The sequence below is a fragment of the Pteropus alecto genome, unplaced genomic scaffold (genome assembly GCF_000325575.1).
Source record: "Pteropus alecto unplaced genomic scaffold, ASM32557v1 scaffold166, whole genome shotgun sequence".
Taxonomy (NCBI): domain Eukaryota; kingdom Metazoa; phylum Chordata; class Mammalia; order Chiroptera; family Pteropodidae; genus Pteropus; species Pteropus alecto.
In genome coordinates this window covers 7,802,426-7,818,099 of record NW_006439757.1, presented here as the reverse complement: position 1 = coordinate 7,818,099, position 15,674 = coordinate 7,802,426, and the positions used below count along the sequence as shown (strand labels likewise).

General features: G+C 34.8%; 1 protein-coding gene and 1 pseudogene across 34 annotated transcripts in view; both read left to right on the top strand.

Moving 5' to 3' along the window:
- Positions 1–15,674, top strand: part of MARCH1 (membrane associated ring-CH-type finger 1) — a 574,299-nt gene that overhangs the window by 473,232 nt on the left and 85,393 nt on the right. The gene's annotated exons all lie outside the window — the stretch shown is intronic.
- Positions 5,030–5,147, top strand: LOC112483995 (annotated as a pseudogene).

Sequence of the window (15,674 nt, the reverse complement as noted above, 5' to 3'; positions counted from 1 at the left end):
CCTTTCCTCTTTTAATTGATTTGAATGTTTTGAGAGCCAAACGCCACACTTAATGATTTATGGCCACGAGTCACGACTCCACTGCACACTTCACTCTTGCCGGGATCCCATGCCACAGTGCCAAGCACCAAAGCCCTGAGTCCACGACTCATTAGTCTACTTTCTCATTTTGGAAAAATCAGGACAGTAATAGAAATAAAATGTTCACTTCTTCAGTGGTGTTGACTACTGCACAAAGTGGTTTTATCGGAAAGGAGCTGCTTTTACACTTAGTGAAAGGTTAAAAGTCACTGTGGTGATCTAGCTGGCTGAACAGCCTGATAAATAAAACTGTTAATATGTGGATAAACAGCAAGGTATGGACCTAAATTTCATTAAACTTTCATAATTCCAAGAATCCAGTACCAATAAAGAAAATACAGAAAAATCCAAGGTATTCCTGAAAGCTTAAAGTAAGTCCTGAAGAGACAAAAATAAAGAGAACAGTATTCAATGTAGTGCTCTCAGCTGTATTCCACATAACTCACGCAGATAACTTATTTTCTGTCCAGGAAATGCTCCAGGATAGTAGAAGACATATACTGAGTGTTTATTCTAAAATTACCTAGTGTGAGACTTAAGACATTTGTTTCCTTAAAGGAGTCTGCCTGACATTTGAACTTCCTTATGAAATTGCATTAAGTATGTATCAGCTTGGAGGGCCAACCAAAATAGAATAATGCATTTTCAATTTAGTCTTGGTTACACTTGACCTATTTTAAAGTGTTTCTCTAATGAAATGGAAGCTATACCAAAATTAATTCTATGCAATAGGCAGAGCAGATTCTGTGTTATTTAATCATAATGAATACCATCCACTTTGCCTGAATGTAGAAACAATACAGAGATGGTGATGCCTTTAATCTGGCAGACCCGATAACATTGTCATAATAATCAAAATGAAGTTCAAGTGGTTTTCTGACCTGAGCATAGCACTCATGTTTTACTGTAAGAAATCAGGAAGGGCAGAGAACCGTGCAACTCTGTCGTGGCAATTTTAGCTTGTACTTTCACTAATAATTCTGTATCAAAGGCGATGGAGCTAAGGAAGAAGGACCGAAAACCCAGTCTTCTTCATTACCATCACCAATTTATCTGCTAAATGCGAGACACCATTCTAGAACTTTTTCATATCAATTAACTCGTAAATGAATCCGTCCTTACAAACTAGCTTGCTTCTTGAAAACCACAGTTTTACAGATGAGGAACCTGAGGCCAGGAGTTTCAAAGTTATACAAATGACAGGTTAGAAATCTGAGTTTCCAAAGGCCATGGTTTTCCTCCCCACCATGCCGCCCTACTCAGTGATCCACCTCACACGATGTGTATCAGGCGCTCTGCTGAAGGGTAGGAGCACAAAGTGGATAAAAAGGCATAGTCCCTAATGGAGGTGTCAAACTAGCGGGAGAGACCAACCCTAGACAACTAAACATATAATAAACAAGGTGGTGTTACCAGGCAATGCTAAGTGCTGCTGCAGAAATAAAGGGTTGGCATGGAGAATGAGGGGAGGGAGAGCATTGTTTGTTTGTTTGTTTTCAGTGAAAGATGATCGTATGAGGAAATAGTACACTCCAAAATTCTGAGGGAAGAAGGAGCTGGGCATCTTCCAAAGGAAGTACCAGTAGAAGGCCAGGCTGGGAAAAAAATGTAATAAATAAGGGAGAGAAAAGAATGAAATAAGATGGGAACAAATCATGAGCCACATGGTCCAGACACTCGTAGAAACTCCTAGATTTTATCTTAAGAATAATGGGAAGCTATAGAAGAATTATGGTAAGATAATGACATCATCTAATTTATACCTTTAACAAATTGTTCTAGGATCTGTGTGAAGAGTTTGCTTAATTTTTGTCTACTTAATTGCAGTTTCTGAGAGGAATATGTGGAATCTCAAATGACAATTTTTAATTTACTCATTTCTCTCTGGAAAGCATTGATTTATATGAGTCTATGTTATAGGTGCACATATATTTATACTGTCATGCCTTCTTTTTCTATTTTTTTTCTTTTTCCAGTATATAACATCCTTGTGTACTCATGTGATGTTTTTGCCTTAAATTCTATTTTGTTAGTTTTTAAAATTGCTACCCCAGCTTTTCAATGTTGTTCATATTTTCCCTGATTTAAAAAAAAAAAGGTCATTTCATTTTAGGAGTGTCACTTTCAGAAAACATTTTCAAATCTTATTTTTGAAATCAGTCTGAGTATCTATACCTGTTTCTATTTATAATTATATATGAACTTAATTCTTTTGTTTCTCGTCTTTTTTTCTTTCCTTTGATAGGTCTAGTTCACATCTTCTAATTTTAAAGCTATACATTTATCTTTTTGTTCTTACGGTGGTTATTCTCAGTTAAAGAACTACAATACATTTATTTAATCTTCTGAGTTCTTAAATGTGTAAATATCCACACTGTCCCCCTAATAAAACCACTACTCTAGCACAACCTTATACCCCTTTGTTATTCTCCATTCTCCATTTTATTAATATTTTCTAGAACTTAGTTTTCAGTTGTTATGGATAAACTTTCTAGTTTATTTTAACCAGGTCCTCTCTCCTTTTCATTTCTCCGCCCCCCGCCCCCGCTCTCTCTCTCTCACTCACACACACACACACACACACACACACACACATGCTCTAAATGTTACTGAGGAACTTCAGTACCCCTTTTTCTCCTGATACTTATAGCACCTGTAGATTTCTTTTTTGTTTCTATTTACTTATTTTAGTACTTACTTCCAGAGTGATTTCATCATACAATATTATTAAAAGTTCTGAAATCTTAGATGCCTGATAATATTGTCATGTCCTCCTACTTGAAGACTTATTCAACTGGATATTCCTTAATACTTCAAAATTATAACTCCATTTTTCTTGTACCATGTGTTACTACCAAAATGTTTGACAACCTGATTCCTGTTTCTACACAGCAGGTTTGCTAGTTCTCTGTGAACATTTTCAGAATACTCTTATTGTCTTTGATATTCTTAAATTTCACTAAATATGTTAGCGTTCTATAAAATCTTTCAACCTGAAGTCTTCCACCTTTTTTAATCTTCAACCTGAAGTCTTCCACCTTTTTTAATCTTCAACCTGAAGTCTTCCACCTTTTTTAATCTTGTGAAATTTATTATTATTATATTTTTATTCTATTATTTTATCATTAAATTTTTATTAGATTTTATGTATTTTTTATACCTTTAGTCTCAAAAACTGTCTTCTAAAAGAGTTCTTCAATATTATCTTCTAAATCATTAATTCCTTCTTCAGCTTTATCCAGCTTGGTATTTATTCTTTCTATCACATTCTTCATTTCAACCATTATATTTTAATATCTAATGCTTCCAATTTTATGACTTATTTTTCTTGTTTGATATTGCTGATATCTTACCTTTTTTGCTTAAGCATAAATGTTATACCAAGTTTACGTTATGACTCCAATTATCGTGCTTCAAATGATATATGTCATTCAATGTAAACCTTTCTTTGCAACAGTTATATTACCCAGATATTCAGTATTTGATTCGTCAGTTCCCATTTCTCTGGAAATATTAGGTATTCTGGTCAGGGGCTCTGGGGAAGGACAGAAATCTGGGAATGGGACGTATGAATAGCAAGGCAGAAAGTTCCAAACATCCAAACTATTATTCCTAATCCCCGTTTGCTGTCACTATTCCGTGTAAACTCATTGGTCAGTTTTTCAACTCTGCTTTTGAGCTGAGATACATGAGGAGGAGTCTTTCTTTGTAGATAGTAATCTAATTGCCCTGGGAAATTAGCAAAAGAGGGAATGGAGGTAGCTTTACTTGTTTTTCTTTAATTTACTTTTAATTAATTTTTTTTTTGGGGGTGACATTGGTTAACAAAATCCAGTAAGTTTCAGGTATACAATTTAACAGTGAGGCATAGGTATATATATGTATATTGCATTGTGTGTTCACCGCCCATAGTTAGATTTCTTTCTCTCACCACATATCTGACCCCTTTTACCCCATCTACCTCCCCTTTCCCCTCTCCCCCTTCACCGTTTGGTAACCACTAGCCTATTGTCCATATCCATGAGTTGGAGGTAGCTTTAATGTGTGAGGGAACTTGGTCAGCTCCATCTGTTTTCATCAGCTCCTCAGCCCATCACTTTTGTTTTTCTATCTTTGTGTTTTGCTCTGTCATGTTTTTGCAGCCCTGATTATACCTTAAAGTACTATCTTATGTGTGTTGGTGATGAGTTTGATGGTGAAAGGGAAAGCAGTGATTGTCTGAAAGCAATGAAGGGGATAAGCAAAAGAAGAACTTGGAAGATCCCCCTAAGACTTCCCTTTACCACTTCCCACACACCCAGTTCAAGGCTTCTCTCAGGGGTGAAGCAAGTCAGGAGTTGTTTGTTGTTTAGATAACTTCTATAATTCATGTTTCCTACGCTCATCTTTGGTTTTTCCAAGTCTGATTTTGAAGGAGTGTCTAGGAAGCCATGCTAGCTTACCATCATTCCAGCAGTAGGAGTTTTATTTTGTTTTGTTTTGTTTTGTCACATTTTTTTGATTTGCATCAACATTATCCTTATTCTCCAATTCTAATTCATGAATTATACTCATGACAGCTTCCAAAAATAATATATAACATATCAAATCTGTGGCATATGGCATATGAGTTTTAAAAGAAAAACTCTTTCCTTTTATGATATGTTGCTTATAGGGAATCACAGCTTTTTTTCTGTTTTCAGTTTTTATTTTTTAGATTTTGCAATGTCTCACCTATTTTTGTGACCTGCATTTCATGAAATAGCTATTTTACAATTGATGGAAGAGCAAAGTTTACTTAATAGGATATCTTTGTTAGCATTTCACTCAGATAAAAAAACTGAGGAAACTGTGTTTATTATTGGAAACTGACTAAACAATTAAGAAAAGAACAACTAACAGCCTGGTATTAATATGATTCAGAGGTTTTGAAACTCCAAAATGCTGAATATTAAAATAAAATGCAACCGTCTATGGCCATGCTACCCTGAACAAGCCTGATGCTGTCTGATCTCAGAAGCTAAGCAGGGTTGGGCCTGGTTAGTACTTGATGGGTGACCACCTAGGAAGATCAGGTGCTGTAGCCATAAAAAATAAAAAAATAAAGGATTGTAAGCTGACAATGTCCTTGCAATCTGTGGTGTCAACGAAGGGTTTCCTCACCTAAAAAAAATTTAAAATAAATAAAAAGAAAAAGAAAAAAATAATAAAGTGCAACCATCATAAAATCCTGGCAAGAGTGTCAATGAATACAACATTCTTGAATTAATCAGATGATACTCATTCAAGTACGCATTTGCTAAATTATAGTCAAACTGAGTAAAAATCTTTAAATTTACATATTATTTGATCAGCAACTTTATGTCTAGAAAAGTATACTAGGAAGTAATAAAAGACACACAAATTAGCTCCTCTAAAGATGGTTATTTCAGCTTGATATATGTGGTGGGCTGAATAATGACCCTCTAAAGATGTCCATGTTGTAATCCCTGGAACCTCTAAATATGATACCTTTTGTGGCAAAATGGACTTTCCGGTGTGATTATGTTAAAAATCTCAAGATGAGGAGACCACCCTGCATTATCTGGGTGGGCCCAGAGTAATCACAAAGGTTCATGGAAAGGAGAGGCAAAGGGCCAAAGTCAAGAAAAGGGCGAGCAGCAACAGGACCAGAGGAAGTGATGTACTTTGAAGGTGGAAAAAAGTGTATGAACCAAGAAATGCAGGTGACTTCTAAAAGCTGGAAAAGACAAGGAAATGGATTTTCCTCTGGAGCCTTCAGAAGAACGCAACCCCGCCAACATCTTGATTGTGGACTTCTGACTTCCAGAACTGTAAGATAATAAATTTGGTTATTTTAAGCCACTAACTTTGTGGTAATTTTTTAAAGAGGCAATAGGAAACTAATAAAGGCTATAACAGAAAAAAGTTAAAAACAAACCAACTACAAATAGTTAGTTAATGTCGCATCAAAAAATCTGTGTTATGCAGCCATTGAAATTATGTTGTAGGTTAGTGTTTTCTTGTGTTCATACTGTGTTATTAAGTAAAAAAAAATCTTATAAAAGTTTAACTTATTTTTAACAAGGAAATTACAAATAGCAATAGGTGCATCTTTAAGTGCTTTTTTTGTGTGTGCCAGGAAAATTTAAAGCTCTTTATGTGTATTATCTCAATTACTGTTCCTATGAGGTGAATAATATTTTCCCCTTTTTATAGAAGAGGTAGTTAAGGCATTTAGGAGTTAAGATGCTTGCCCAATATCAACAAAGTAACAAATATGAAACTAAAATATGAGATCTCTGAGGCTGTACTCTTAGTTCTCTTTGCATAAACAACCTTAGACAGTAAACAAAGCAAACATATATGCAACCAAGGTAATGCCACATGGTGTAAAACAAGCAAATTTTATCTTTTTCTTTATCTAAACAATAAATCTTTACTTTTGAAATACAGAAAAAATAACTTTTAAAAAGCTAGAAAATAATAAAGTTTTAAAAAACTGTTCAGATGATCTAAAAAAATAATTCTTAGTCTCATTTTATTTTTAGAAAAAAACACCTTATTTAAAACTAAATTGTTGTGAGGATTCTAATAAGGATGAAAATTATGTCATGATCTACTTGATTACATACCATTCAGTGCTTTGCAGATCTAATGTATGCAGATTTAAAAACCAGTACATTTACTTATAAATACCAATAAAAATACATATGAAAAAAATGTAGCATTAGAGATTGAACTAAAAAATTAACCCTGGGAAGGGGAAAATAACATTGGTTAGCCTCTAATATGGCCCACCCCATCACTACTTAAAGCACAAAGACATAAAAAAATTACCAGAATAGAGCCATACAAAAAAAAAAAAAAAAATGCAATTATGTTCTCGCATCGTGTTCTTGCTGAAAGTAAGATAACTATTAGACTCTGCCTCCACCTGACCCCTAATTCAAAACATGAAGTCTCCTCTACAGCAAAATCTTGGTAACTGTCTCTCTACTTTGAGTATTCTGGTTTTTGAAGTAGCCAGAGAACTGATTTACACACCTCAATCACTCAGCCTTTGTACATCTTGTTGGTAATTGTATTTCCCAGAAAACGAAAAGACATATTTACAAAGAAATAGCTATAGCTATAGAAAGAGACGACGAGAGCCTTTATAACAATAAGTAATGATGATTTTGCTTTACAACTTATTTCACCCATTTAAATAGGTCTAGGATAAGACCTTCTGTGCATTCAGGTGCTAGAACAGGTGACTAGGCAAGGAACTACATCCTCTGTAAACTGCACACTTAAATGAAAGGGGAAAGATTTAACCAGCAAACAAGTGAACCCAGAAAGAATGAAGTCGAAGATAATCTCATGGTCTTCTCATTGTCATATACTAGGTCTGCCAAACTCTCCTGTTCAAATCTTAATAAACGGAAATTTTTTAAAAAACTTATAATTGCCAAGTACTACAAAACAAAAGAAAGGAAGTACTTGAAGATTCAGAAGAAAAATAGAACCTTATAATGATTGACCACCAGAATAAGGACATTTATTAACCATTGTATCCCCAGTTCCTAAAACATTTGTGTGATAGTGGCTATTCAATAAATATTCATTGATTTAATGAGCAGATCTTTTAGAAAAGCATTCTTCATCTTCAATGACTAACAAGAAGTCTTTAAATACATACAACATGAATGTAAAGCTGTAGAGAAAATAAGCTAAGCCAAAAAAAGGAAAAAACTAAGGAGACTGTACAAAGAAAATGTAAAAGAAAATATAAGAGTAATTGAGGGAATAACAGGTGATAGATATAAATAATTTTCCCTTATATATGTATCAAATAGTTATTCTCAGTCTACAACTTGTCTTTTAACTTTATGTTATTATTTAAGGTATAGAAATATTTAAATTTTGTATAGCAGTTTACAAGGTACAGAAATATTTAACTTTTGTATAGCAGTTTCTGGTTTCTAGTATTTAATGTTTGACTTAGAAAAGTTCTTATCATACTAAGATTATAAATTTTTTTCCCATTTCTTTTATAGTTTTTATATAAGTATCTTTAACCCAACTGAAATGTGTTAGTATCCTGATGAAAGATTTGTGTTTAATAAATGATATTTAAAAAAATGAATTTAAAAATGATGACTTCTGCTTCTTATAATAACTAATTAATTCGGATCATTATTCCCAACAAAGACAATTAGAAACGCTGAAAAAATATTTTAAAAAAGAATCTTGAAGACTGGAGAATTAACATGTCAAGGACAAAATAAGAAGAAACGATCTCTAAAGGATGAAAATCTAGAGAGAGGAACTTGGCGTTTGGGGCTACTTTTCCTTAGAGATATTTACCAATTTCAGAAGTGGCCAAGCAGCTGAGAGTCTGAGATACCAAAGTAGGAGTCCAGGACTCACCGGATCAGGGACTTGGTAAGTGTCCCCTACACTAGTGGCCCTTCAAAACTAAACCATAGGATTAAGAGTGAACAGGAAGTAGATAAGCCTCACAGCACTGACAGCTCATTTCAAATCATTTTATTGACTGGAACAAAATTCATGAGATTTTGGATTAGTAATAACACTGGGTACCTGGGTTAAGCAAACCTAAATTCTCACTTTGCCTCAAATGATTTCTGAGAATCACTTTTATGAATACAATGTCCAACAGTAAAAGATAGCTAGGCATACCAGGAGATCAGACAATAAAACTGGAGCCAAGTCAAGGTTCAGTTAGAAAAAAGAGCAGCTATTATATGCATTCCAGGGATAGAACATTTAATGTAAACAGTGGAAGCTTATACCCACCCTGGAAGACCTGAGAGACTAAAGATCTGAGAAGCTGCCACTGAAAATTACAGCACTCAGCTGGAAGCACCAAAGTGGGACTTCTCAAAAGCTTTCCGGAAGCTGCTACAATTCTCAAGAAGTTCTCAAGCTCCTGCAAATTACCACACTCTGCAGAAGTGAAATGGGTGGATCACGAGGGCGAGGGCTTATCAGAAAGCCACCGCAACTCTCACAGTGGCCCATGCATTTAGCTGCAAAAGCCTCTGGAAGAATCATGGCTTTTTTTCTTTTCTACCTTCCAAATCACCTCCAAGAGTCTCTCACCTAGAAGTATGAGAACTGTGTCCTTTGGTTTATTTTCTTAGTTTCTAGGAGATATATAGAAACATGAGGGAATTTCTTAATGAATTCAGAACAATGAAAGAATTTTAAACCTGTGATAAAAGAGCACTAACCATAAAAGATTAATTGACTGGACAGTATTAAAATGAAGAAATTCTGCTCATCCACGAACACCATTATTGGAGTAAAAAGGCAAGCTACAGAGTATGAAAAGATATTTCAACATCCAAAACAAACATTTGTATCCAGAGTATGTATAAAGAACTATGATTCAATAAGGGAGAAAAAGGTCTACCTGAGAGCCCAGTAGAAAAAATGGCAGTTAAAGGCAAATCACAAAAGAATATTCAGAGTTAATAAACATATGAACAATATTCAAGCTCACGAGTAATCAGAAATACAAGATGTTATTACACAGATATTAGAATGTCTACAACTTAAAAGAATGAAAATACTAGGTGTTGGAGAGGATATGGAAAAATAGGAATGGTTGAGAAGGTTAATTTAAACAACCACTTTTGCCCTTATCTCCTAAAATCAAAAATACATATACCCCGTTACCCAGCATTTCTGCTCATGTATATATTCAATAGAAATGTGTGCATATTTGTACCAAGATACAAAAAGTAATATTTATAGGTCCATAAATTTGAATAGTATAAAACTTAAATGATCCCAATTTCCATAAAAATAGAATAGATAAATAAATTATGACATATTTATAAAGTGGAACACTATACAGCAGTGAAAATGAACAAACTACTTATACTAACAGCAAAAATGTAATCTTAAACATAGTGTTGACGGGTAGAAACCAGTCAGAAAATAATGCATGCTGTAGGATTCTGTTTATATTGTTTTAAAAAGGCAAAACTATATCATAGTTATTAGGATTGCATATATAGATGCTAAAAATATATCTTTAAAAAAGAAGGTAAATACTATAAAAGACAAAATAATTATTTTTGTGGGGTAAAAGGACATAGCTGACTAAGAGAGGACCCGCAGGTGGCTTCTAAAATGGGAGTAATGTTCTATCTCTTGACCTAATTCATTTTGTGATAATTCATTAAGCTTTCTAATTAATTTTGTGGACTTTTCTGCATATTGCACAACTAAAGGTTCTCACACTATCGCCGACCATTCAGTGTACCATCCAACTATAGAGAAGTGATTAGAGAGAAGTAATACAAAGAAATCTTGCTTCTGTTATATTTGGCTTTGCCTGTCAGAGATATTATCTCACTTATGCCACTCTTATGCTTTCATCTTACCTTATTTCATGATTCAGCCTGCTCTAGTCTTGCCACTCAGCCCTCTGCTGACACCGTGTTTCAATGGTAACAAGTGTGCTCTGCCATTTACCTGCCTCTGATTTGGTGCCCTTCCCTATGTATCTGGTGAGGTCCTGGTCTTTCCTAAAGACTCCATCACTTGTTATATGCTCTATCGTGTCTTTGTCCATTCTACCTCTATCTCCTCTTTTTCCTTAGAATTAGTCATTTCTCTGTGCTATTTTCTATACTATGCATGCTCCTATTGATATATTACCAAACAGTATTTCTATTAATTGTTTGCATACCTGTTTCACTTATAAGACTGTGGCCATTCTCAAGAGCAGGTACATACATGTCTTACTCATTTTCTATTACTAGCACCTAGTTTACTGCCTCGCTGAGATTAGGATCTCAGCACTTTAGTTGAATGTAATTCACTAGTTCATTGCCAGCTTGGCAGTGAAGTTGTGAAATATGGATCTGTTTGGAATGTGCCTAAAAACATAGCAAAGTTTCTCCAAATTATGGTTGTTTATACCACACAGAGTGATATAACAATATCATGATCAGTTTGTCATATATTTATATCAAATAAATGCATAGTTTAATCATGAAAGTGCCACCAGTGTTTCTAACTAGGAATACTTGACAGATTGGGGTATGGATTGTGTATACACTCATGCTAACACAGGCCTTTCAGAATAAGCTTTCAGAAAAGTAGGACCATAAAAATTATACTTTTTCATCAAATTTTACAGTTTTTATAATAATGGACATCATGAAGCTGTATAACCATATGAAAATATCCTAAATCTAACAGGCAGCCTCAGGAATTCTCCATTATTCTAGGGGCTTCTCACATAATTCCAATCTTATTTCAAGACTTAGGAAAATAATTGTGTATTTTGATGTCAACAAAAGGTTTTATGACCCAGTCAGTAGGACACTATTTTCAACACCTAATTTATGGGGCATTTTAATGGTTGTTCAAGCCTGCAGTGTAGGGAGGAAAATCATATGTAGTTAGTGACTGAAAAGTGAAATGCTTTTCTCTGATTGGTGAGTCCTTTGACAGCAGCCCTGCAGCTTGCAGCATGAGCAGTTTGTGATAAGGTCACTGAAGCTCAGCTTCGCTTCACCTCCTGGAGTTCAGGAACTTCACAGTGTGCTTTGTACTGAACGTCTGCAGGCCTTCGCACCACTGGGATTTTTAAAAATAGTACTTTGCACCTAACACCATTGGCTTAAAAAATGGTGTTAAATAAATTTTTTGTTTATAAAACTTCCCCATATGATATTAGTCACTAAATATCAATTAAACAATGACAAGGCAGTGTATGGATACAAGATAAAAGTGGTTCTTTCTCGTGGAAAGCTTAGAGCCCTTGGAGTCCAGGTATAACACAGAATGCTAAAAGTTCAGGTTTTGTGGTATTCATGTCATTTCTATTTACCAATCTACTAGTAGAATTTTAAACTGTTTTTAAATTACATCTTAAAATGGGAACATGTAACAGTGGTTAGAAACAGGAAATGTAAAGCAGAACCTTGAAGTCTATGAAAACAGGCCAAAAAAGAAAATTCTGAAAATTCAATATTGTTACATGGCATCTCCCATCTGATTCCTCTGCTCCCTGAAGATAAAGTTGACAGTCAAGACCATGATAGGTGCTCAATCCATTCATTGAGAGTAAGTGTAGCAGTCAACTTAGAAAGGACAAACTATCACTATTTAAAATGAGCGTTTTATATTTATGGAGATGCAAATGTTCGAAATCTGAACATGTACCTCTTTGACAAATTCCCAGTAATAAACTCATGAAATGACTGCTCTTGCTGCAACATTTACACAGCACTGACACAAATTTTGAGTGTTTTATTTCAGTCTGTGTGTGTATATGTGTATCTGTGTGTATCTGTTTGTATATGCTTGTATGTGTTTTGTGACCAAAAAAAGAGGAAGAATTGGTTAACAGTAATAAAATGAAAAACTCTTTTTTAGTGCTCAAATATTTGTTTAAAATCAGTTACAGAATCACTTGTAGGATAAAGCTCACAGAATAGAAAAAATATCATAAAGCCGTATGTTATGATGGCCGAAGCTTTATCAAACGAAATAACAGTATCAAATGACCATTTTATGGTTTGCAGAAGACACATGAACAAATGGTTCAGATACTCTGATTTACCTTTTTCTACCCTTTAGAACTAGATAGATGGAGACATATTAATGCCTTGGGCCATTTGTTGATATCTCTTCTCAATATTTAAAATGATGGTATGTATAAAGTACTCAATAGTAAATTAAGTAAAATGAGACATTTAACTTACTCTATGAGATTTTAGTAAGATGTTTGTATGAAGCACAAACACAAGTGTTTGCCTGAAGGGGCTTGAGGGTGTCGCTTACATCAAACCCATTGGGGACAGTGCTCCCCTCAGCGTTCATCAGAAGCCCTTACCACTAAGAGATTGTCTCCGTGTACCCAACAGAGTAGTAACACTGGCAACTTTTAGTTATTAAAAAGTAGTCTAACATGTTTTTAGACAAATTTATAATAAAATGCTAAGTATCTTTGAGTATTTACTCTGTAACACAGATTTATTCTATCTCAGGCTGGGGCAGGGCAGGGTAACAGTGATCAGAGTTTTCTACCTAGTGTTGCACCATTCTTTCATGGAGAAAAAAAAATGTCACAACAAAGGGAAAAAGGATAGAGAAAGAGAATGAATTCACACTTCAACTTAATACTCTTCAAGCAAATAGTTGGCTTATTTAGCAGGTTTTTTTTCTTTTAATGGTATACACTCTTAACGATAACTTCAAAGGAACACTCAATATTTCTATCACACATACAAAAATTGTTGTTATGGAAGTAAATTATTGTGTGAGTAGAAGAACATCATTTGTTATCTTTAGTGCCTGAAAATGCACTTTGAAGAGTACTTTTTGGAGATAGGAAGACTAGACAGTTCCTTTAAGTCATCCTGTTGCATGAGCATCTAAATTTCTCAGGAAGAGGCTGTAACTAACAAAGTTCTCACCCAGAACAATATTCCATTTGGGCAGCATTGTCAGCATCTCTCTTCAATTATCTTCTTGAGAGAACCTTTTAAGCAATTTTAACACATTGTCATTTGTTTCTGTAAAGTTACGTTAGTTTGTATTACTAAATATTATGACATTGAGAGTAACATGGGAATTTTCCTATATACTGAAACTTAGAATCCATTACCTTTAATTCTGCAGAATATTCTGAATTTGTTGGCATTAGGGCCTGGGAACTAATGGGACACATGGACAAGGCTACAAGGCTGCATTATGACTTTCTTGGGCCGTAGGCACTTTTGCCTTTGTGGGTACCTTCCTCAAAAGAAAAAAAAAAAATAAATTATATTTGATGACCATGTTAATATAAAGACAATTATAATCTAGTCCGCTTTTATTGTACTTTTTTTATTTTATTAATTCTAAAGAAAATAAAAACATTTTCGTGAGCCCGTGGGCCTTAAACCTTGTACCTACTGTGCCTGCCAGATAAATTGGCCATATAGATAGACTACTTCTTTATTTCATCATGTTAGGAATTTCACACATGGTTTTTAGATTCAGTTCACGTCCATACAGGATTTGGTTGATTCGTAAAGATTTCCGAGGACTCCGTGGTTCTCTAGAGGTGCTGCACAGAGCAGGCAGGATCCTCTCCCCTTCTCCAAGGAGAACATCTTAGTTTAATCTATTTTATATTTAAGAAGCTTTCATAACATTTAATTTGGAAAGGGGGGCCTTACGGCTTTTTAAAAATCTGAAAATCAGTGATATGGAATCTAGATATTAACAGAAATTGATTACTGCATTTTGAAGTACTTTTAATTAGTTTGATCTTTTGTAACATCTTGGAATTAATACATTATTCTCTTACCAGGACAAACAGAGATGGTATTACACAAGTTCATTGCTTTAAACTCCTTATTCTTTGGTTTATTAAACAAACATTTTTGTCAGACTGTTTCAGCGCTGTACGTACCTTTGAATTTCATTGTCTATGAAAAATAAGATAGTGAGACTACTCTGTTGATTTATTTTTTATTGTCCAATCACCAGTTAAATTATGCAAATTCATGTATCACAGTTGATTGCATTTTTCAACTGTTTGGTGTTTTTGTCAGGCTTTTTTTTTTTTTTACTACCCTCTTTTGGCAAGTACATGGCTCAAAGTTATGATGAGCATTCTTGTAGCAAGAGATTATTAGAAGAGATAAAAGATGCAGAGCGGAAGATCAGTTTATAAATATGAAAGCCTAAGGATTTTTAGATCTTATTAATTGGTATATCCTTGATAGTTTTTCTTAATTATAAGATAATAGATGTCAGCATAAGTTTTGATGACATTGTGATTTATAATAAATATACCTTTGATCTTTATCACCAATTCTGGAATAAAACCCTTAGAATTCCTGAGTGATAAGATCTGTGAAGTTATCTTGATATTCGTAATAAACCCATTGCAACCATACCTGAGTTTATGTTAATGAGGTGACTTTTGGGAAACACCTAAGGATGGTTGCCAGGCAAACCAACTATGAATAGAGGGCTGGAACTTTCGGCCCCTACTCCTGATGTCCAGGGAGGGGAGAGGAGCTCGAGGTTGAATCAGTCACCAGTGCCCAGTGATTTTATCAGCTGTACCTAGGTAATGAAGCCTCTATAAAACTCCCAAAGGATGGGGTTTTGTAGAGCTTGCAGGCTGATTATCCAGAATGCTTCCATGTGCCACCATGGCAGGCCCCAAACTTCACGAGGACAGAAGCTCCTTTGTTTGAGACATTACCCTATATATCTCTTCATCTGGCTGTTGATTCGTATCCTTTAATATCTTTTGTAATAAATCAGAAATCTAGTGAGTGAATGAGTTTCCTGAGTTGTGAGCTTCTGTAGCAAATTAATCAAACTCCAGGAGGGGGTCTTAGGGATCTCTGATTTATAGTCAGTCTGTCAGAAGTACAGATGACAGTTGGACTTTCAATTGGCATCTGAATTGGGGGCAGTCTTGTGGGACTGAGCCCTCTACCTGTGGAATTTGATGCTGTTTCGGGGTAGATATTATCAGAATTGAGTGGAATCGTAGGACAGCTGGTTGGTGTCAGAGAAACTACACCAGCTGTGCAGGAAACCCACTCCCACTAAACACACAAACAAACACACGC